This window comes from Zeugodacus cucurbitae, chromosome 5, assembly GCF_028554725.1.
Source record: "Zeugodacus cucurbitae isolate PBARC_wt_2022May chromosome 5, idZeuCucr1.2, whole genome shotgun sequence".
Lineage (NCBI taxonomy): Eukaryota > Metazoa > Arthropoda > Insecta > Diptera > Tephritidae > Zeugodacus > Zeugodacus cucurbitae.
In genome coordinates this window covers 26,747,124-26,770,613 of record NC_071670.1, presented here as the reverse complement: position 1 = coordinate 26,770,613, position 23,490 = coordinate 26,747,124, and the positions used below count along the sequence as shown (strand labels likewise).

Sequence of the window (23,490 nt, the reverse complement as noted above, 5' to 3'; positions counted from 1 at the left end):
AAGTACTGCTTCTAAATTACTGACAATATTATATTCTTCTTTTATACATCTAGCTATTTCAATTATCGTTGAATGGACTCTTTCAACTTGTCCATTAGTTGTGCTGTGACGTGGATTACAAAAGTAAATTTCAATATTTAACCTTTGCATTAAGGATTTAAATGTTGGTGTGGTAAAGCTCGGTTCATTGTCTAAAGTAATTCGTTTTACATCTGTGAAGGTTTGAAGCAATTCTAAAACCTTTTCTTCGATATTTGACTTATCTTCTATATGTTTTAACGTTAAAAATTTGGAATAAGCATCTACACATGTGATAAATTTTAGTTTCTGTGCGTAAAAAATGTCTAAATGCAGCTGTTCTCCTTCTTTCTCTGGAATTGGGGCTTTGCCTATTGGTATTTTCTTAGGCGATCGTATTTATATTTATTGCATATCATGCAATTTCGTACTTACTCTTTCATTCTTTTTCTGATTTCGGGCCAATAATATAATTTCTCTATTTGTTTAATATTTTCATTATAGTTTCGATAAGCTCTATTATGGGTTTGTTCAATCAATCCGCATTGATCTTCTCTATTAATAATATCCATTGGAAAACGTTTTGTAAATACAAACTTGTTTTGAAAAGTTTGTTTCAGAGCTTCTCGGATTTCATGTAAGTCTTCAACAGTGCAGTGAATCGCCGTCACTAACTTTGGTTGAATATATTCTTTTAAAATAGTCATTAAATTTTCTACTGTATCATATTCTATTAAATGCCTTTTATTCCCAAAGGTTTCGATTAACTCATGAATCGTGAACCTATTTTTACACAATATAATTTGCTGTTTAAATTGATTTAAGGTTTTTGTGTTTTTTGTATTTGATTGTTTTCACTACTTTGTGCTGAGTGCTGTGAATCTTCTGATTCGTTTGACAAATGGTTTAATTGAAGACGGGAAAGTGCGTCTGCTGCTACATTGGTTTTACCGGGTTGGTACACAAATTTAGGAGCAAATTCTTCTATTCTTCTTTAATTGCATGCCATCTTTTCATTTTTGGATTAGGGTTACGGGGTGATAAAGCAAATGTTAATGGTTGATGATCAGTATGTATTTCCAAATTTGTTACACCGTAGAGATAATTTCTTAAATTTTTTAGTGCCCAAACAATGGCATAAAGCTCTTTCTCATTAGTCGCGTAATTTCTTTCAGTTTTATTAAGAGTTTTTGAAATGAAGGTAATTGGTTTACCTCCTTGTGATAGTACCGCACCCATTGCAAAGTTAGATGCGTCGGTAGTTAATACAAATATTTTTGAGTAATCAGGTTGTGTTAATTCCATTTCGGAAGCCAAATGTTTCTTTAACGTATTTAATGCAGATATTCCTTCTTCATATAGGGTTATTTCAATTTTTTTTGATTTATTTTTAGAAATCCTACCATTTTCTCCTGATAAGTATTTTGTCAGAGGTTTGGCTATCGCAGCGTAGTCTTTAACAAATTTTCGACAATATCCTGCAAGCCCTAAGAAACCTCTTAATTCTCGCAAACTTCTTGGTATTGGATAATTTAATATTAATTTTATTTTGTTTGGGTCTGTTTTGATAACATTCTGTGCTACTATATAACCCAAAAACTCTATTTCTTTCGCGAAAAATTTTGATTTTTCTAATGAAATTTTCATATTAGTATTTTTTAAAATTTCTGTAATTGTTTCCAAATCCTTTAAGTGTTGTGTTATGTTTTCCGAATTATATCATCCATATAAACGTGACAAATTTTCCCAATATGTTCTCTCAATATGTCATCCATTGCCCTCTGAAAAATTATGGTAGCATTTTTTAGACCAAAAGGCATCCTCAAAAATTCATATTTCCCATTATTAACGGAAAAAGCTGTTTTCTCAATATCATTCTTTGACATTAAAATTTGATGAAATCCTGATTTTAGATCAATGCTTGAAAAATATTTTGCTTTGCCTAAATTAGACAGTATTACGTTAGTATCCGGAATAGGATAACGATCGGAAATTGTATGTTCATTTATTTTTTTATAATCAATTACCATTCTAAGTTTTGGTGTTCCATTGTCATTTGTACCCTTTTTTGGTACCACCCAAATAGGTGAATTATACGGACTTTTACTCGGTCTTATGATATTTTCATTAATCATTTTATTTATTTCTTCATTAATAAACGAGTTTACAGATAAGGATTATGGATATTGTCTGCTCCATATTGGATCCTCATTTTTCATTCTTATTTCTGCTTTCACATTTGTCATGAAAGGAAAGTTTGTATTAATATTTGAATGCATTTGAGCAATTTTTTCTTTTATAAGTGTTTTAAGTTCCTATAATTCTTCATCCTGATTTTCACTGTTTGAACTTTCGGAATTCTTTACCGAATAGTAATTATCATTATCATCATTTATTTCTGAGCCACTTTCACCCAGTATCGAATAGTTATCGTTTATGTTGCCGGTAAATTCATCGGCTGGCGTTGTAGAACTTTTTTGTTCCACAATATATTTTTTATTTAATTTGCCGGTATTATCATCGGCTGGCGTTGTAGAACTTTTTCGTTCCACAATATTTTTTGTATAATTGTTATTATTCTGCTGGTATAACTCTTCAGCTGGCGTTTTAGGACTTTTTTGTCCCAAAATAAATTTTTTTAGTATAATATTGCCGGTAGTTGCATCGGCTAGTTTTGCGGAATCTTTATGTTCCTTAATTTTTTTATTTATACCAATATTTTTATTGGCAGGTTGAGCGGAAACTTTTTGTTCCTTGAGTTTTAAGTTTTTCCCAGTTTCATTTTCAAAAAAAATGTCCATACTTTTTGTCTCGTTTTTATTATTTTTTTTTTCATATAATTTATTTTCCCATTGGGCACATCGATAAGTGCCTCAATTTTTTTAAGGAAATTGTATCCCAAAAGGAGATCAGATTCTAAACCTTCTATTTCGTAGAAAATTCCTTCCACCCCAAATATGGTTATTATATGGTAATATTTTATTATAGAGTAGCCGTTAACGGTTTTTATCCGTTTATAAATGGCTAGTTCGTTTTTATTATTATATACCCCAGGATTAATGTAGCAAGAGGTTGCTCCTGTATCGACTAGAGCTTTTAAACTTTTTTTTATTTTTGCGTCATATAATTTTAGATAGGGGAGTTCATCCCCTCTTTGCCTAAAAAATGACTCTCATTCATGTTATTGATTTTCTGTGTTTTTTCTTGGGGCCGAAAGCTATAATTGCTTTCTCTTGGCCGTTTTATTCCTTGGGTATTGGCCCTATTTGTATTGGCTTGAGTGTTTGTACTGGCCAATTGTCTTCCAAAATTTTGATATCTAAAGCCATTGTTTTGTTGAGGCTTTTGGTAAGTTTCCTGTCGGTATATTTTGGACATGGATTGATCTATGTCCATTGGCTCTGATTTTGGCATGTTGTTCCTCTGAGGAAATCGTAAATTGTTATTTGGATTCATTTGCAAAATTTTGTGCAAATCGGGCTCTTTGATTATTGGACTCTAATTCCTGAGCTTTGGCCAATGCGTCTGGCAGATCTTCCGGACAGAGGGAAAATATTATATCTCTTAATGGAGCGTTAAGTCCGGTTATAAAAATTATAAGAGCTTGGTCTCTATTCTTTTTGTTTAATTCTTTTGTTATTGATGCGGCTCCACCATAAGTCATTATGGTTTTATTAATCATTAAAGTTAGTTTTTTGTTAACTAAATTGTAATATTCAATTACTGTCATTGAGCCCTGACGTAGAACACTCATTTCTTGTTCTATGATATGTATTGGACGTTTGTCCGAATACGCAAAATCGAGACGCGCAATTATCGCGTCAAAATTTAACACAGTACCATGATTGGTTAATGTATCATTAGGTTCCAGCGTAATTTTGTTACGCAAAATGGTGAGGGCTGCGAAGTACTTTCGGCTTCCTCTAACGTATAGGCTCATCGCATTATGTGCTACTTCTCGCCAGCTAACATAAGCATTTATCCTTCCTGAAAATTCTGGTAAGGATTTTATAACATCCAGTGATTCATGACACTGAATATTGTCGTTTATTACTTCTGTCTGAAAATCTGTTACCCTGTGTGTTTCTATCTCGACTTGCGCTTTTAGCCTGTCAATTTCCTGCCTTAACGTAATATTACTTTCTGCAATTAGGCGCGTAATTAAGTCTACTGTTAATCCTGCCTCAGTCGCCATTTTTATTTTTATTTTATTTTTGTTTTATTGATTAAAAATTTAAATATTTTTTTGTTTTTATTTTTGATCCTTTCTAGGAAAGGAGACTCTTTTATTCTGGAGGGTCTGGAGTTCAGAATCGCAGAATTGAGTTTTTGTTATAAGCCGGAGGGTCCCCCTTGCGGTGGTGAATCGCGGTTTCAAAATATTTTATTATTTGGCTGATCGAGCCTTGCTTTATATTCTTTATTTTTATTGATAATTCTCTGGAGGGTCCCCCCGAAGGTGGTGAATCGCAGAGATTTTTATTTATTATAAGCTGGAGGGTCCCCCCAAAGGTGGTGAATCGCAGCTTTATTTTATTTTATTATTGGTTGTACAAACCATAAATTATGTTTTGTTTTTTCTGGGATACTTTTGCTCTTTGTGGTCCCCACCGCAATATTGACAGTAATACAATCTAATGTACTTAGGTTTAGTTTGGGTATTCCCCATAAATATATATATATATATGTATATAATTTATAATGTTAATATTATTTAATTTTCTTAGTAATAATTGTTAAATGTCTAATCTTACTGCTTTCTCCAGTGTTATCCTCTGTTGTCCTCTTATTGTCTTCTTGTTATCCTCTTCTTATCCTATGAACTTCCTGGCACTTCCCACGCTGCTGTAGTCACAAATGTAAATTTGTATGTTGTTGTTGTTCATCATTATTATCATATTATATATTGTTCATTGTTTGCAGTTGTTGTAACTATGTATTTTTTCGTAAGTTTTTACAATTTAATTTGTATTGTTTTTTTTTTGTTTTTGATAGTAACTTTGATAGTTTTAATTTTTTTTATTTTTATATAAAAAAGTTTCAATATTAATTATTATTATTTTTTTTCTTAATTTACGCGACACGGCACGTTTCGTTAAACTTTTAGTTTATACTTTTAACTTTCCTTTTTTTAAATTTACGCGACACTGCACGTTTCATTAAATTTTGTTAAAACTTTTCACTTTTTCTTTTATTTATTTTACGCGACACTGCACGTTTAAATTTTATTTAAAAGTTATTATTATGCAATTTCTTTTTTTTTGCATATTTGTTACCTCTCACATGAGGTTTTTATATGTGGGTTTAGACCACGATTACGAATCCTTTTCCGAGGATTTTTCGATTTTTTTTTCGTGGCCCCACGTTGGGCGCCAATTAACTTCCCTTACGTGGGAAGTATTAAAAAAATATATTATTTACCGCTACGCGCGGTTTTAAATAAAAGACGAAGTGTTGGTTTGAGTCCGCTCACCAACTGGAAGGAACTGACTTTATTTTTAAAATTGCTTATATTTATGTACTTACAATTCTATATGTAAAAGCTAATTATTTGAGATGCTTTGGCATTGCATTAAGTGATGAAATGCCAGAGCATTGGATTTCCAATTATTATCAAAACAAATAACGGAATCTTGAATTTTGCTTACTTATCAATATTCTTATTTTTATTATGCCTTCTTGTGAGGGCTACAAATATTGTTTGGATAAGAATGGATTATTCCATTCTGAACGGAAAAAGTGTATCAAATTCTTAGATAAACAAAAACATTAATAAAGATTTTAATTTATGTGGTTGCATGGTTACAAAGTGTAAAGATTCAATTATGTTTATAGTTATGGTAAAGTTGCTGTGTGGAGGCTGTCGTTAACTTGCAGATAAAATATCACAATGAACGTAATTCTTAAAATCTTCATTTATGAAATGATCCAATATAATCATGCATATTTATAATTAAAATTATATGTTTTGTTACAAAAAGTTCGCCATTTTACCAACTTTTTTGTTGGTTGGAAAAGTGAAAAAAATTGTTTAAAGACGACTTTTTTGTACTATTGTTGTTTAATTCCGCCATTGCGGACTTCTTTTTCAAGTTACTACATTTTTCACTTAGAATTTTAAATAATAACACTGGTTTACAGCAAAAATGTTCCATGAACGCCACTATCCAATTTGTATGTGAAATGGCTCGCTGATTTCGAAAATCGAGTTATTTTTTTTTTATGGATACGTTTTTGAGATATTTGCAATTTACCGTTATTCAACCAAAAAAAAGGTGTCTTCATTTAATCATGTATATCTCACTGACCAGTTGAGCAATCTTACTGCAAATTCTAGAAAATAAAAGTGAATGAAATTTCCTAAAAATATTGCCTACTCCATTTTTACCATAGGCCTTATAATTTCTGAGAAATTGATTAATAACTTCGAGTTTTTAAATTTTTTTATGAAAAAAATGAAAAAAAAATAAACTTTGACAAGAAAAAAATTTTAAAACAAAAGATATTTTTAAATTTTTTTTTTATTTTATATGAAGTCCTGTTTATTAATAAAAAATTAAGCTACCAACGAACATGGATATATAGGAAAGTTGTACATGTTCAAATAAATATATCCAAGTCGCGCAAAGTCAATGTATACGTATATGCGTATGTAGTGTGTAAAGTAGGGGTGGGATTGTTTTCGAATATCATTAGAATTAACTAATAACTAATAATAATAATAAAATAATACTTTTAGAACAGTAATATTCAAATACTGTTGTAGTAGGTAGTTTGCATCGAAAGCAAGGGGTGTCAGGTTCAAAACCCCTGTAGTCATGTTAATTTGCTTAACATGTGTGTAGGTATACAGGCAGATTTTCGAAGGGTAATTAGTTGCGGAAAATTCCTAAAGCAAATAAATTTAATTCAAACATGCATACCTACATGCACACACATATATCTTGGTAAATTCATTAATTTTTTTAAGGCCAATATCAACAGCAGGTAGTATTTTCTTTTCCCGACTCGTTAATATGAAGGAACTTTTTTGTATAGGTAGGTTTTGCCTTTTTTTATTTTTTCGCGATCAAGCTATATATAAGGATAAATGCCCCTTGAAAGTTCATAATATCTGTAAGGCTCGCCGGTTCCAGCTTATAAATACAATATAAAAAACCGTGAGCTATTTTTAAAAATAAAATGAGTAAACGTTCGCGAGAATTTGAGTGTACCAACGATCCGGATATGTTCTGTTACATATGCGGTGAATATACTCTTGTACGGCATCGGAAGCAGTTTAGAGATTCGATCCAATCTATATATTCAAAATATTTTGGTATTGATCCTAAAAATATTGATAAACCATGGACTCCGAATATTTTGTGTTCCTTGTGTCGAATAATATTGGTTCAATGGGAATCAGGATCAACAAAGTACGTATTAAAATTATGAAACTATGCTTCTTTTTATTTAATAGTAATTTTTAATTTTTTTTCAGGCGATACATGAAATTTAATGTACCAATGTAATGGCGAGAACCTACATGCCACTCAGAAGATTGTTATATTTGTATGACAAAAGTACTTGGCTTTGGAAAATCAAGAAAAGTGATTTATGCTAACGTACCTACCGTTTCATTGCCAGTTCCACATTCAGCTGAAGTTGCGTATCCAGTTTCGTTGTCAACAGCAGTATCTGAAGGATCATCTGAATATGGGAAATCAAATTGTAATGAATTTTTAATGGAAAACGAGAGAAACGTTCTATCACAAGCGCAACTAAACGATTGGATTAGAGATTTGGAATTATCCAAGGAAAAGGCTGAGCTACATGCCTCTCGTATGCAACAATTTCAATTCGTGTCACCCCATGTTAAGGTGACATATTATAGAAATCGTCACGAACCATTTGCCAAACACTATACGAAGGAAGACAATGTATGCTATTGCAAAGACATTCCAGGATTATTCAAAGAGTTTGGTCAACCATAGGATTCGGAGGAGTGGCGATTGTTCATAGACAGCAATAAACTGAGCTTGAAGGCCGTATAACTGCATAATGGCAACATCGGGATCGAGGATCGCGCAGAAGAATCGATACCAAGGTTTCTGGGACGTCGGTATGATGGGTGACTACTGTTGGTTTCTCATAAGAGAAACCGATCCTAAACTAAATAAACGACAAAACAAAACACATAATCATTTCGACTATAATGTAAGAACATCAACTTAAGACAAAAATAACACATTGTTTTAATATGTATTACTAATATATAAATAAATGAGTTTATAAAAACTAAAAACGACATGAAAATTGACTTTTTACTTAACAGAAACAGCGCATAGCCAGATATCCCACCCCTACTTTACACACTACATACGCTTATACGTATACATTGACTTTGCGCGACTTGGATATATTTATTTGATCATGTACAACTTTCCTATTTATCCATGGATTTTGTTCGTTGGTAGCTTAATTTTTTATTAATAAACAGGACTTCATATAAAATAAAAAAAATTTAAATAATATCTTTTGTTTTAAAATTTTTTTCTTGCCAAAGTTTATTTTTTTTTCAATTTTTTCATAAAAAATTTAAAAACTCGAAGTGATTAATCAATTTCTCAGAAATTATAAGGCCTATGGAAAAATGGAGTAGGCAATATTTTTAGGAAATTTCATTCACTTTTATTTTCTATAATTTGCAGTAAGATTGCTCAACTGGTCAGTGTGATATACAGTGGCTCACAGCTTATTTCGTGTAAGCAACAATTTTGATAATACTGATATGAAATTAATATTTTTTGATCTGAACTAAATGAACGAATGATGCAATTATATTGATAATTTAGTTTTAAATACAAAACATGTAAACAAATTTACGAAAGTATTCAAATTCAATATTTTATTAATCAAAAACCAAAAACACTCATAATTCATGGGTCACAGCTTATTTCGTGTGGTATAAAAATTCTTACTAAAAAGTAAACAAAAATAAAATTTCAATATTTTGTGGAAAAGCCTTTTTGCTCGATTACAGCTTTCATGCGGTTTTGCATTGATTCCACCAATTTTTTTGTATAATTTGGCGATATTTTACCCCACTCTTCCTTCAAAGCCGCTTTTAGAGTTTGGACGCTAGAAATGTGGTGTTTTCTAATATTAATTTCCAGAATGTGCCATACATTTTCAATAACGTTCAAATCTGGTGACTGTGCAGGTGTTTGGATGAGGTGTGGACAATTCCAAATGAGCCAAGTTTGTACAAGACCAGATTTATGTTTAGGGTCGTTGTCCTGGTAGAAGCTAAAAGTGTCACGTATACCCAGGTCTTCTGCACTTTGAAGGAAATTTTGCTTCAGTAAGTCTAGGTACACTTCTTTATTCATAGTGGTGTCTATAAACTCCAATCTACCAACGCCTGCAGATGACATACACCCCAAACCATTACATGACCGCCACCATGTTTTACTGTTGCGCGTAAATTTTTTGTTTGGAGCTCAGTATTTGGTTTCCGCCATACGTATGCTTTACCATCTGACGCAAAAAGATTAAACTTGCTCCCATCCGCGAAAATAACCGTATTCCAAAAAGCATTGTCCTTGTTTAAATGGTCTTTTGCGAACTGTAAACGGGCTTTCTTATTTATAAAAGGCTTATTCCGTGCTGTTCGCCCATGAAAATTGGAACCCCTTAATATTCTGCGCACAGTTCTGGATGACATTTTTTGCCGAGAAACATTTCAACATCTTTGGTCACCGCTGGAGCACTTAACATTGGTTCTTTTTTAATCTTTTTTAAAATCCACCTCTCATCCGTTTAATTGAAAATTTTATTAGGAGCCTTTCGACCCTTGTTATGCACGCGATTTTCACGAACAAAGAGCTGAATTATATATTGAACTGTAGGTGAACTTAAATCAACCATTTCAGCAATTTGTTTTTGCGTTTTTCCACTTTGAAAATGATTAATAACTAATTCGCGTTTTTCAATTGAAGTGCGTGGACCCATGTTGATATACCGCGTAATTGCGAGTGTTTTTGGTTTTTGTTTAATAAAATATTGAATTTTAATACTTTTGTAAATTTGTTTACATGTTTTGTATTTAAAACTAAATTATCAATATAATTGCATCATTCGTTCATTTAGTTCAGAGCAAAAAATATTAATTTCATATCAGTGTTATCAAAATTGTTGCTTACACGAAATAAGCTGTGAGCCACTGTACATGATTAAATGAAGACACCCTTTTTTTTTGGTCGAATAACGGTAAATTGCAAATATCTCAAAAACGTATCCATAAAAAAAATAACTCGATTTTCGAAATCAGCGAGCCATTTCACATACAAATTGGATAGTGGCATCCGTGGAACAAAAAACAAATTCAAATTTGTGATCCAGTGTAATTAAGCACTAGCCTTGACTTCAGCTCTTTGTTTTGGTTTTATTGTTTTGTAGCACCGTACAATTTTGTTTTGCTCGCGTGTTCGGGGTCGTGAAAGTTGTCACTCAACAGGAACTCAAAACCCAAAAAAGCTAACTGTAAACGCCTGTCGTAATCTTGTCTTCTATCATTCTTGCAAAAAATCATAAGCTTCGACCATTGGTAGAGTCCAACCGATTAATCGGCCATATTTAGTCGATTCTTAGCCGATTCTTTCTACTTCTTTTGAAATAAACTTACGTTAATTCTTTTTAGTTTCTTGATTTCTTAAGAGCCTAAAATATTAAGTCTTCTGTTCGCCTTATAAAACACAGTTTGATTAATATTTGCCTGAACGAATCATTCTGCACGATGTTAATATTAAGTCTAGTATAAAGAACTTCATTATTTTTGTTTTACATTTATTATTACGTTATTTAGAATGAATCGATTTATTTCAAATATGCCTAGTTTTGTACAACAACTTGTTGAGATTTTGAAGATAATTTCATAATGCCACTCGTATACAATCCTTGTTGCTATTGGCAAAAAACTGGGAGTGTATATTTTTAAAAATTTCTCTTGAGACAAATTTTCATTATCAACATTAACAAGTGCTCTAGCTCTAAACACCGTAGTGGAAAAATCCTTGGGAAGAACAGTCATCCCAAAAAAGCTGATTTCAATGGCCGCAATGCCCGAAATAAACATATGTGCGCATGTATTTTATATCAAAGATAAACAAAATACAGTGATCCCCGCTTAAGTGCCCCCCCGTTTAAGTGTCTTTCTCGCTTAAGTGACCATATTTTGCGGCATCGTTATTTTTTCTCTCAATTTACATATAAAATTCCCTTCTTAAGGGGCTCCGTTTAAGTGTCTTTCCCGCTTAAATGCCAGCAATATTTAAGCCACAAAAACAAAATTGTTTGCAAATTTCCTCTTTTAAGTGTCTTTTAATATTTTTGACATTGAATGCGCTGAGAATTGTCAAAAGGAAAACATATACATAGTTTTGTAATGTTTGTTAAGTACTTAAGCGGGATTCATTTAAGTGTCTTTCCTGCTTAAGTGTCTCAAAACTCCTGCATGTTAAGTCAGAGAGCTTTCAAAGAGTACGGACGTATTTAATGCGCTCTTTTATAAACAAATAATAATAAAAGCAAAACAAAAAAACAATTAAACAACCAATAAATTAAGCGTAAGTAAGCGAAAATTAAAATCAAAACACAAAATTTACCCAAAACAAATCAGTTTAAAATAACAATAAATAACAAAGAACATATAAAAGTTAACAAAACAAACATATAAAATAACAAACATGAGCGCTGCGCAGCCTCAACAGCAAGGTCGTAGGCATTCTCTGAACGCCTACTTCAACGAAGCGCTCAGCCGAATCAGCAGAAGCAGAAAACAACAGCAAGTACGCAACAACAAATCAGCAGGCAACTTCAACCAAGCAGTTATCAGCAAACGAGCGGACACCAAAGGAAAAAACAATGCAAGGTGAGCATGTACCAAAAAGAAAAGTACAATCTGTACAGACTGGCATTGACCGCTACGTCAACATAAAAAGGAAATAAAGTCCTATCAAGACAGCGGTTAATGCCAAAAAGTTTCAACCCGCCACGGTTAATACAAATAAGCCTGGAAATTTAAATGGCAACAGAATTGCCATACTAAGCAATGGTTTGGACGACGATGCGAAGGGTGCCACCACAGTCGTGAATGCCAAGCCGCCGCCAATATATTTGCGTGAGCGTAGCTCAAATGCACTCGTTGATAAACTAAGTGAAGTTGTAGGTACCAACAATTTTCATATAGTGCCTTTGAAAAAAGGCAATATAGATGAAACTAAAATACAGTCCTACAGTGAGAAAAGTTTCATGGATATAGTGAAATTTTTGACAAATAAGAACAAGAATTATTATTCTTATCAACTGAAGAGCTCTAAAGGCCTAGTTGTTGTTGTAAAAGGCATTAAGTCTTCGGTAGAATCTAATGATATCAAAGAAGGCCCTGAAGAATGCGGCTTTGGAATTAAAAATGTGGTAAATATTTTCAATAGAAATAAGGTAAAACAACCAATGTTTAAAGTCGAATTGCTGCCAAACTCTAACCCAATTAGAATTACCGTTGAAGAACCTCATAAAAGAAATGGCCCGGTACAATACACCAACTGTCAAGAGTATGGGCATACCAAGTCTTATTGCACTCTACGCAGTGTTTGTGTGGTATGTGGTGATTTACACCCAACATCAAAATGTACTCTTGAAAAAGAGGATACAAATAAAAAATGCAGTAATTGTGGAGGAAATCACACTGCTAACTACAGAGGCTGCCCTGTATATAAAGACTTGAAATCAAAATTATCGCTGGGAATTCAAGCTCGTCATAACCAAATGATGAATATTCCTCGTAACGAAAATATATATATATAAAAAATATAATAAAAAAAAAATAAATGTACAAATGCAACAACCCCAAAACCCACCTAATGGAGGTATTGAAAATATGATCCTAAACCTTACTCAAAGTATGACACAATTTATGTCTAGCATGCAAAACATGATCCAAGATTAAATCAAATCACAAAACCAAATGCTACAGTCCTTATTATCTAAAAAATGAGTATACTAAATATTTGTATATGGAATGCCAATGGTATAAATCAACACAAAGTGGAGATAATACGATTTCTGACTGAAAAAGGCTACTGTCAGAAACTCATTTAACAAATAAGAACAATTTCTTTATACCGGGATATAGACTTCATGCTACAAATCATCCAGGTGGAAAGGAGCACGGTGAAACAGCAGTATTGGTTAGAAATCGGTTAAGCCACCACGCTTTAGAACCGCATGCTACAGCCCAGTTGAAAGCCACAACAATATCTTTGAAAAATCGGGGTTCTGGCCTTAATCTAACTGCTATATATTGTCCACCTCGCTTTAAAATTACAGATTGCGAATTTAAAGACTTTTTTGGAACGCTAGGTCCGAGATTTCTAGCAGGTGGAGATTACAATGCAAAACACATGTACTGGGGCTCACGTCTTATTAATCCGAAAGGACGGCAGCTGTACTACACTATTATAAGTAAGCACAATAACCTTGATATAATATCTCCTGGTAAGCCGACATTCTGGCCCAGTGATAGAAACAAAATACCAGACTTAATAGATTTTGCTGTAGTCAAAAATATAGATAGATCGCTAATAACAACAGATACATGTACTGACTTATCTTCTGATCATTCTCCTGTACTAATAAAGTTATGCGAACAGCCCATGATAGTTGAGCCGAAAGTTTCTCTAACAACTCATAAAACAAACTGGTTGAAATATAGAAAATATATCAGTAGCCACATTAATATCGATTTAAAAATAAGTACAGGAAGAGATATTGATAACAGTATAGAAGAATTTAATGATGTAGTAACTAATGCAGCTGTCTTGGCAACACCAAAAAGAAACTTTAAGGTTTTTAGAAACGTGACTAATATTGAAATAGAAAAGGCGAGCTGAACGAAAAAAGGCGAGCTAGACGCGAATGGCAGATACATCGCTCTCCTTCTACTCAGCTTCAACTGAAATCTGCTGTACGTAAGTTAAAAAAAGCGCTTAAACGCGAGGAAGAATACAGCACTGAAAATTATATAAAGAAACTGTGTCCAAATTCTACCAAGCAAAACTCTCTTTGGAAAGCCCAAAAGTCTTTAAGCCACCGGTAGATTCCAACATGCCTATAAGACAGTCAAATGGTAATTGGGCACGAAGTGACGAAGATAAGGCAAGTTGTTTTGCAAATCACCTAGAAAAGGTATTTCAATCAAATTGCCCAAAGAACAATTTTAAGTTGCCAATCATCCACAATACCGCAAACGAGTCGCTTGGGTCTATTAAGACTTCAACTACTGAAATTGTTAGTATCATAGAAGAGCTTAATCCAAAAAAATCGTCAGGCCACGATAATATTACTCCAAAAATGTTAATTGAGTTACCAAATATTGCTTTAACAGTGCTCTCCTTGCTCTTTAATGCAATTTTTAGTTTCGGATACTATCCTATTTCATGGAAAAAGATAATCATGATAGATAAACCGGGGAAAGACCTGACACAGCCGTCTTCATACAGACCAATCAGTCTTCTACCATGTCTTTCTAAAATATTTGAAAAAGTGTTACTATCAAAGATGTCTCCTTTCCTTCATGAAAATAATGTAATACCAACGCACCAATTCGGTTTTCGTGCAAAACATGGCACTGTGGAGCAAGTAAATAGAATAACTAATGAAATTAGGAAGGCATTCGAACATAGAGAGTACTGTTCTGCTATATTTCTAGATGTGGCTCAGGCGTTTGATAAAGTGTGGCATGAACGACTTTTGTATAAGATTAAAAAAAGTTTACCTTTCCAATTGCATAAAACCTTGGAGTCCTATTTAAAAAATAGAAAATTTGCTGTAAAAGTAGGTGATTTTATATCTGATGAACGTTCAATAAGGGCTGGAGTACCACAAGGCAGTGTTTTAGGCCCAACTCTGTACATCATATATACAGCTGATCTTCCAACTGCTAATAATGTTTTGACATCAACTTTTGCGGATGACACAGTTTTAGTGAGTTGTAACAAATGCCCCATTATAGCATCAAGAATATTAGCGAAGCACTTAAGTTCTGTCGAAGAATGGCTAGCAAACTGGCGTATAAATGTAAATGAACAAAAGTGCAAGCATGTTACATTTACCCTAAGACCAAAAATGTGCCCGGCAGTAAAAATGAACAATATTCTAGTGCATCAAGCGAATGAAGTTACCTATCTTGGTATTCACCTAGATAGAAGGCTTACGTGGAGAAAACATATATCTAGTAAAATAACGTGCATGAAGATAAGAGCTGCAAATTTAAATTGGCTTTTAAATAAAAACTCTAAACTTAGCTTAGACAACAAAATGCTTTTATACAATGCGGTCATAAAGCCGATTAGGATGTATGGCATTCAACTGTGGGGTACAACCTGTGCAACTAATATTGATATAATACAAAGGTTCCAATCGAAAATGCTTAGATCAATCACGTGCTCACCATGGTACATGCGCAATGAAAATATCCATAAAGATCTTGGTATCCCTATGGTAAAGAAAGATGTAGAGGACAGCAGATTGAAATATTTATCTAAAGTCCGTGATCACCCAAACCCATTGGTTAATGCTTTAGTCTGCGTACTAAAGAGCAACGTTTCACCAATACAGCTCAATCACTTGGTTGAGCTTGTCTAGTTTTTAAATAGATTTAAGATTTTATAACTTGTTGTTAGGCTTAAAAATAAGCAGATTCAATAAATAAGGAAATATTGAAAAGAAAAGAGGGGGCACTTAAGTGGGGATTTTATGTATGTGATTGGCGTTGCAACCGTTCAGCCGGTTATAGTCGAATCGACATTAGTGCGCCACGTCTCTCTCCCCTTCGCAGCTCGGCGCAAGTTGGAGATCCCAAGTGTAACCAGGTCGCTCTCCACCTGGTCCCTGCAACGGAGTGGAGGCCTTCCCCTTCCCCTTCTCGGCTTCGTCCGGCGGGTACTGCATCGAACCTTTTCAGGGCTGGAGTGTTTTCGTCCATTCGCTGCCTTTTTATTCGCTGAACTATGTTAATGTCGTCGTATAACTCGTACAGCTCATCGTTCCATCGTCTGCGGTATTCGCCGTTGCCAATGTTCTGAGGACCATAAATCTTGCGCAAAATTTTCCTCTCGAAAACTCCTAGTGTCGTCTCATCTGATATTGACATCGTCCAAGCTAAGCGACTTGTGGAGTTTGATTTTGGTTCGTCGAGAGAGGGCTTTACTGTTCAATTGCCTACTCAGTCCAAAGTAGCACCTGTTGGTAAGAGTGATTCTGCGCTGGATTTCGAGGCTGACATTGTTCGTGTTGTTGATGATGGTTCCCAGGTATACGAAATTATCTACGACTTCGAAGTTATGACTGTTCACAGTAACGTGGGAGCCAAGACCAAAGAATGTATAATAGTAAGAAGGAGCAAATGTTAGCTGTGCTAAAATGTTATTTGACATTAGGGAACATCGAAAAAATTTCGAACACTATAAAGGAACACACCATTCTCAAGGGGAAGTAAGCCAATGTTTACCACTCTATAAGGGAACTGATCAATTGTGTGCACCACAATATGAAGGAACATGAGAACTGAAAATGTATGCATCAGAGAAACTACACCACACTATAAGGGAACTACTCTATAGAAATTGCCCACGCAGATGTTCTTTGATATGCGCATAAGGGGTAATTAGAATAATGTGCATTGTAAAGAAATAATTATTAATCGCACAAGATTTACGAATTTGCCTCAATCACAATCTTTTCAGTGAACTATCATACATACTTATATCCACACGCACGTATTTTCCTACTTTGCATATCCATCAAATTCCCTAGGTTCGAAGCTCATCATAAAAATATTTTTTATTAATTAATTAATTTGAGTCAAAATGTATTTTTAATTATCAATAATATTAATTTAAAAATTTCTATAAAATATCTTGAAATATAAAATAAATTGCAAATGTAAATCTTAATGAGCATGTACATGGAGAATTGACGTGAGAACACCCATTTCCTCTTTGTGTCCAATGATCTCAGTTCTCTGATGCTGTGGTGTATTATTTTTCTTTCGAGGTGGCGAGTTTTCGATGTTCGCTTATATTTGAGCACAAAAAAGTTGCCAGTTAACATTTGCTCCTTCTTATTATTATACATTCTTTGGTGAAACTGAATGGAATTAATCCTTATTAATCTGCCACGGAAAATTTTTTTTATTTTGAAATTTTTTCAATACATATACATATGTATATATGGTATATATTTTACAATCTCGAGTTAGATATAGGGTTATATATATCAACATGATCAGGGTGATGAGTAAAGTTCAAATCCGGATGTCTGTCTGTCCGCAAGCTGTAACTTGAGTATAAATTGAAATATCCTGATGAAACTTGGTAGACGTATTTCTTGGCACCATAAGAAGTTTAGGTACGAAGATGGGCGTAATCGGACCACTACCACTCCCACAAAATGGCAATAACCGAAAACATATAAAGAATAATTACGTAGAATTGAAAACTACTAAAAATGCTTTAATTCAGTAAGGAAAACCACCAGAAACTAAATTAAAATTTCATTATAAAGAAGGTATAGAAGAGCTGCACTCAAAATGGTATACAGAAATTTAAATGGGCGTGGTTCCGCCCATTTATGGGTTATATCCGAAACTACTCGACCAATATAAATGACATTGATATGTTGTGAAAATAGTTCAAATGAGTTAAATCGTGTCATAACTTCCCCTAGCTCCCATATACTAATATTAGGGTTTTCAACCTTTCAATGGACTTTAAACTATATGCCGAATATGTGAGTCAAATTATTTGTTATATTAATAAAATTAAATAAATAAATTGTGAGAATATAAAATGTTCGGTGACACCCTTAGCCCTTTCTTAGTTGTTTCCACTTCGTTTCGTAAAGCTGGAGCACTTAAATGGGGACATTCTCGTATTTCCCGTACAATCCAACGGGAATCAATTTCTTTATATATTTTATTATGAGCTAATTTTTTTATTTGCGACATGATTTTTACAAATGACAAAACTGAAAGATCAAAACTATTAAGTATTATCAGACATGGTGTTCCGATTGTCACTCTGAGCCAGTTTCACCACAAATTTAATATAGGCGCGCTCGAAAATAGCAGAAGTGAGCATTTTCAGTGTTAAATGAGAAATATTATGTTAATTTCAATGTTAATAACTATACGCTTACAGTTTCGCTTCGTTTATATTTGATATCAAAATACACACATACATATGCAAAAGTTCATGGTTTATTCCATAAAATGCTTTGAAGTATATAATACATATGTTTAAATATATAGTAGCTGCCATCGATTGGTCACTTCTCTGTGCTGCTCGCCTGTCAAAAATTTTACATGTGAAAGCAACAACAAAATTATCTAGTTGAATTCGTGCAGGAGAGTATGCGAATACCTCATTAAAAATTCTATCGCCGCTTGCTGAGTGCTACCAAGTTTTGTTTTACACATTTTAGAACCATTTTACTATTGTGAACGGCTCAATGGATAAATTACTGTCAAAATAATTAAAAATGTTATACACAAATTTGAAATTGAAAATGGCAGGCGAAGATAAATCGTAAGTATTTTTGTATTGAATTTATTGAATAAAAACCTTTCATAAAAATTAAATTTGTTGCAGAAAACGTAAGGCATGGACGAAGGTTGAAGAGTTCAGTGCGACCAAGTATAGACAATCCGATTTCAGTGCTGCAAGTTAGTATGAAAATTTGGAAAGTTTGTTCAACTGGCTTGTCTATAGCAGTTAGCCAATCGATGACAGCTAATATGTGTAATTAAACGCTACCTACATATGAGTATTTATTTTCTTTGGTTATTAAAAGTTTCTATAACATACCAAAAGAATAAACGTTTACGCATAATGTTTGTAAATTTGATTATCTGCATATGTTGCCACCGACAACGAATGGCCGCAAATTGTGATTTTTTGTTTTCATGTCAAGTCTTGTAATTAACTCATATTAACGTTTATTTGTTTATGTCTTGATTCTTACAGAAATCAATTGTAGTACATACATTAAAATATGATATAATATATTGGTAGAATATTTAAATACATTTAATTAGTTATATTTGCTTTGCGCATTTATAATTAGGAAGGGGTCTCTTGAAACGGCACTGTAAAGCTCAATGTGTCGAAGGTTAAATGGAGAAAAAATTTTTGTTTAGTATTTTAACAGCATAGCTATGAAAAGTTGCTTTTTAATAAATAAAACAAACATAAACAAGTAAGGAAAGGCTAAGTTCGCAATTTATTGAAGAAATTTTATTAAGATAACGCACAAATTTACCCACAAATTCGGCATAAAGTTCAATAGAATAACGAAAATCATCATAAACAGTATAACGGGACTGAGGTAATTCCTAAACCGATTTCACTCGATTTCACCATCAAGATACAATGTATCGAAGACTATACGCTCACTTAATTTAATATTACTTATAATTAGGTATATGGGATTTGGGGGAAGTTATGACCCGATTTTTACCATTTCAGGTACAGAGAGAAACTGTTATAAGAAAAAAATTCAGAGAATGAATTACATAAAAATATCTGAGGGATTTACCTATATTTTCGGTGAAAAATTACCCTTAGGCACTGAGCTCTTCATGTTCGATATCAGGGGCCTTGAAAAGTCATGGTTCGATTTTGACAATTTTTCCACAAATGATGTCACAGCTCAAATACAGTATTTGTGTAATGTTTTATTCTGCTATCTTCAGTTGTTCCTAATGTATATATGTATTATAAAGTACATATGTATATATGTATTATAAAGTGAACGAATCAAAAGAATTCAAAATTGAGTTATATGGGAAGTAGACGTAGTTGTGAACCGATTTCGCCCATATTCCACCCGTGTCATCAGAGTGTCAAGAAAGTGTTATATACCGAATTTCATTGAAATCGATCGAATAGTTCTTGAGATATGGGTTTTGACTCATAAGTGGGGACGCCACGCCCATTTTCCATTTTGTAAAAAAATCTCAATCTCAAATCTCAAATTTGGTGTTTCTGACGTTTTTCGTTAGTGAGTTAACGCACTTTTAGTAATTTTCAACCCAACCTTTGTATGGGAGGTGGGCGTGGTTATTATCCGATTTCTTTCATTTTTGGACTGTATAAGGAAATGGCTAAAATAAACGACTGCAGAAAGTTTGGTTTATATAGCTTTATTGGTTTGCGAGTTATATACAAAAAACCTATTTGGGGGTGGGGTCACGCCCACTTTTCCAAAAAAATTACATCCAAATGTGCCCCTCCTTAATGGGATCCTATGTTCCAAATTTCACTGACACTGAAATTTGAAATAATTTATTTGAAATTAATAAATTTTGCATGCATTCATAAATAAATATCATATTAGTACATACATATATATACACTGCTGGACAGAAGTTACCGTCATTTGCCATTAACATGGTTTGATCAGCGACTACCCCTTAAGTTTGTATTCTCAACTGGAACTGCAATTCATTTCATTTTATTATTAGTATAAAATGTCTTTATTTACTTCACTTAACATATAAAAAACAAAACTTTCTTATAATATGTAATACACATTTCCTGTGGACAAAAGTCACCGTCATATTAAACACTCCTCGTCAATAGGTTAAACGCATCCGTACTTACAGTAGTATTCAGCTTAGAACTTTAATTTTGGACTCAATTAAATAAAAGTTGATATGCAAAACCCATGGTTATTCAATACTTTTTCAGAGATAATATTCAATATATTTAAAAAATTAAATTATTTTAAATTAATATTTAAAATTAATTAAACATTTTCTTAAAACAGTTTAAAATAAGGCCATATTATTTTTGATCACTAGAATAGACGTACTTAAAATAATTCATTTTTCTAAGAAATATAGCTCTGTATGATATGATATAGAGAGTCTATGTAATTTAGCGAATTCTCACGTGAAGCAAGTGTTATTGGTACAATTAATAGTTCTGTATTTTCGTATTGCTTTGCTTCTTCATAAACTTTCCATGAACTCCAAACGTTTTCAATTACGTTAAGTTCCGGAGAAAATGGTGGCCAAAATGATATTAACATTTTGACTCGAAATAAATGACTTAACTAATCGAGATTTAAGAATCAGGGAATTATTTTGTTGAAAAATGCATTGGATAGATCGGCAGAGATCTTTTAACAATAGAAAATCTGACTCTAAAATTGTTTTGAAGCGCTCACCGCTCATTTTCTAATCAATGAAAATAAAATCAATTATTGTATAAAACGTGATGGCACTTGGTACCATTACCATCTCTAGATGTTGGCTTAAACACACTTCTTCTTAGCGTAAATCCTGAAAGTAGTATTGAAAGCCATCAGCCCCGTCTAAATTAAGAAGTTTTTCATAAGAAAAACGACTGAATATCGATCATTGAGCCGAGTGTCAGAATAAACACTCCAATACATATACTCTTCCGCAAATTGAAGGCGTTTTTCTTTGTGTACGGCATTCAAAAGTGTATTTTGCATCATTTCTAGACACTAATAATGTATTGCACCTCTGATTGTACGCGGAATGGTTGAAAAGTTTTTGTTTACTCCGGGTAATTCGCTGATTTTAGATGCCGACTTAGTAGAATTGTAACCAATTCTAACAATTTTATGATCCAATCGTGTTGTTTTTAGCGGTTTAAAGTTTTTTTCATATTCCTCTGGATCTTTTAAACATCTATCAACAGTTCTGGAACGACACTTTATTTGTTTGACAATATTTCGATTCAATAGTCCTTGTGACTATTAGCTCAAAACATTATCTATTTCTATTTTTTCCAAATATTTGCTAAAAAACAATCAATTTTACACAAGACAAAAAAACGTTGAGTGTTTTCGAATGCACAGTTATGCTTGCACAAGCCAAGCATCTATGAGCAGTTTTTTTTATCGATAATATGGAATATGTTTTAATTTTACTGCTATGTTTAATAACTTCTTTAGAAGAGAAGCCAATAGAACGCACTCCAAACATACAGGCAGCACTTATGGCAAGAATGATAGAAGACAAGATTACGACAGGCTGATACGTTCACGACCCACGAATGGGAATAGACAACAGAAGAATTGTCAAATGGAAAACGGAAATGTGAAACATAGTGAACCAAATTGAATAATGTGCAGATAAAATATCCCAATGAACGTAATTTTTAAAATCTTCATTTATGAAATGATCCAATATAATAATGCATATTTATAATTAAAATTATATGTTTTGTTACAAAAAATTCGCCATTTTGCCAACTTTTTTGTTGGTTGGAAAAGTGAAAAAAAAAATCTTTATAAACGACTTTTTTGTACTATTGTTGTTTAATTCCGCCATTGCGGACTTCTTTTTCAAGTTAATACATTTTTCACTTAGAATTTTAAATAACAATTAAGAATTTTAATTAATAGTGCTGCATCATTTTCTTCAGTGGAGGAATACTTAAATATGCACAAACATATTTGTTTACTTACGTTTTATTTAATCAGTGTAAATGTATTTCAAAGTAAAAACAACAAACAAATATATATTTGCATTTGCTTTGCTGTGAGAACTGTCAAAAATGAGTAGAACTATACTAGAACAAATGAAAAGATACCAAATGAAGCTTTGTTTCAATTTTGCCAGCGCTTCTGGCACTTTTGACATTTGATATTGTAACTAGTGTTACCAGTTTGGGCGAAATGTACCAATTTCAGTAATTTTTTTGCTGCTATATTGGCACACAAAAATTTATCACATATAATTTATACAATAATAACATAGCATTTAACATGAAACTATTAGCAAGTTTTGCTTGACTTTGATTGATGTACAAATAATTAAGTGTGTGGTAACCGTGATTGTGACATTATTTTAAAAGCGTTCAAAGCGCTCATTTGGTCATACAAGCATTCAAAGTACACAAAGTCAACGAAAGCAAGCAAAGCCAGTCAGCATTGGGTTTGGACCTTTAGAGTCGTTTTTACCATTGTGAATAGTCTACATATATAAAACAAAATTTGGCAGCACTCAGCAAGCGGCGATAGCATTTGTAATGAGGTATCCGCATACTTTCCTGCACGGATTCAACTAGATAACATTGTTGTTGCTTTCACATGTAAAATTTTTGACAGGCGCTCATTGCCCAAAGATTGAGAGCAGAGTAGTGACCAATCGATTACAGCTAGTATTTACTTTGCAATCGAAAATCGCCAAGCTGTCGCCGCTGTCGCCGCTATCGGCAAACATTTGTGAATCATTTTGTCTGTGAGGTTGTATTTCGGTATGCGATCATGTTTTTACTTAACGCTTTTAAAAAAATAAATAATTGTTGCGTTTCTTTTTATTTACAAGATTAAACATATATACACACATGTGCCTAATCAATAAATTAGTCAAAGTTTTTAATTTCGTAATATAAA

At 32.9% G+C, this 23,490-nt stretch overlaps 2 long non-coding RNA genes across 2 annotated transcripts; one reads left to right on the top strand and one right to left on the bottom strand.

The window, feature by feature from the left end:
- Window positions 1–17,018: 17,018 nt before the first annotated feature.
- On the top strand, window positions 17,019–18,918 carry LOC128922066 (uncharacterized). Its single transcript, XR_008471337.1, has 2 exons — window positions 17,019–18,644; window positions 18,708–18,918. It is a non-coding gene; the product is annotated as an uncharacterized LOC128922066 (long non-coding RNA).
- A 933-nt stretch (window positions 18,919–19,851) lies between these two features.
- LOC128922067 (uncharacterized) lies at window positions 19,852–22,777 on the bottom strand. Its single transcript, XR_008471338.1, has 3 exons — window positions 22,561–22,777; window positions 20,462–20,554; window positions 19,852–20,385 (listed from the first exon to the last, which is right to left on the bottom strand). It is a non-coding gene; the product is annotated as an uncharacterized LOC128922067 (long non-coding RNA).
- Between the last annotated feature and the right edge of the window lie 713 nt (window positions 22,778–23,490).